Here is a 1,728-nt window from a genome sequence, read left to right as displayed (position 1 = left end):
GCAGGGTGGAGAATGTCCCGATTCGAGATGTATGCATGAGGATGACAGTGGTGACTCCGGTATTGGATACCATTCGAGAGGCCCAGGCGTAGGCTGTGAGACCGGAGAACCGCAAGAGGGAGCGGGTGATTGGGAAGGTATCCAAGTTTGTGACTGATAACCGAGGGCTTATGACCTTTAGAGGGTGGATTTGGGTGCCCTATACGGGCGGAGCACGTAGCATACTGATGGAGGAGGCGCACAAATCGAGATTCTCGATCCATCCCGGGGCCACCAAGATGTATTTGGACCTGAAGAGGGATTACTGGTGGCCTTGTATGAAGAGGGATGTTGCGTGGGTAGTTGAGAGATGCTTGACCTGCCGACGGGTCAAGGTAGAGAACCAGCATCCACATGGTCCATTGCAGCCTCTGGAGATTCCCCAGTGGAAGTGGGAACAGATCGCTATCGACTTCATTACCAAGTTACCGAGGACGGCACGTGGAGTTGATGTGATTTGGGTGATTGTGGATCGATTGACGAAGAGTGCTCACTTCCTTGCTATTAGTGAGAACTCTTCTGCAGAGAAGTTAGCCGAGGTTTATGTGAGAGAGTTGGTATCTCGACATGGAGTGCCGATATCGATTGTGTCAGATCGAGACGTGCACTTTACTTCCAGGTTTTGGAAGAAATTTCACGAGGAACTGGGCACGCGCATACACTTCAGTACTGCATATCACCCGCAGACAGATGGACAGAGCGAGCGGACAATTCATACGCTTAAGGATATGTTGCGCGCCTGTGTCATGGACTTCGGAGGGAGTTGGGACACTTATACACCCCTGGCTGAGTTCTCCTACAACAACAGCCATCACTCGAGCATTGGTATGCCTCCCTTTGAGCTCCTGTATGGGATAAGGTGTCGCACTCCCATCTGCTGGGGAGAGGTGGGGCAGAGAGTTATGGGCAGCACCGAGATAGTGCTGAAGATGACCGAGCTGATTCAACAGGTCAGACAGAGGTTACTGACGGCGTAGAGTCGTTAGAACAGTTACGCGGATAGACGACGATTTGAGCTTGAGTTTCAGGTCGGAGATTTTGTGCTCCTGAAAGTTTCCCTATGGAAAGGGGTGATCCGGTTCAGGAAGCGGGGCAAGTTGGGGCCTCGATATATTTGTCCGTTTAGAGTGACCCCCAGAGTGGGTAAGGTAGCATACCAGTTGGAGCTACCTGTGGAGTTAAGTCAGATCCATAACACCTTTCACCTATCCTAGTTGAGGAAGTGTGTAGCCGACGAAACAGCAGTGGTACCGCTGGAGGACATTCAGGTAGATGCGAGCCTGAATTATATTGAGAGGCCGACCGCAATCTTGGATCGAAAGGTGAAAGTTCTGAGGAACAAGGAAGTGCCCCTGGTTCAGGTCCAGTGGCAGCATCGACGAGGGTCCGATTTGACTTGGGAGCCAGAGTCAGAGATGCGGGAGCAGCATCCAGAGTTATTTGCGGAGCATGACTTCGAGGGCGAAGTCTGATTCTAGTGGGGGAGAATTGTAACATCCGGATTCCCAGGTATGTTATTTTAAGTATTTATTTTTGAGGATTCATTGACCTACTCGACCAGTTGGCGCTATAACTCGCCGAGTAGAGTCAGGATGGCCACGTGGGTTTAATGATCTACTCGACAAGTCCGGGAGTAGACTCGTCGAGTAGGCGCTGTGAGTTAAAACCCTAAATCCTTGGGTTTGGGGA

The sequence above is a fragment of the Lactuca virosa genome, chromosome 9 (assembly GCF_052849685.1).
Source record: "Lactuca virosa cultivar CGN04683 chromosome 9, Lactuca_virosa_CGN04683_v6, whole genome shotgun sequence".
In the NCBI taxonomy this organism is placed as follows: domain Eukaryota; kingdom Viridiplantae; phylum Streptophyta; class Magnoliopsida; order Asterales; family Asteraceae; genus Lactuca; species Lactuca virosa.
The sequence above is the reverse complement of the archived record's forward strand: the minus strand, read 5'-3'. Positions refer to the sequence as shown.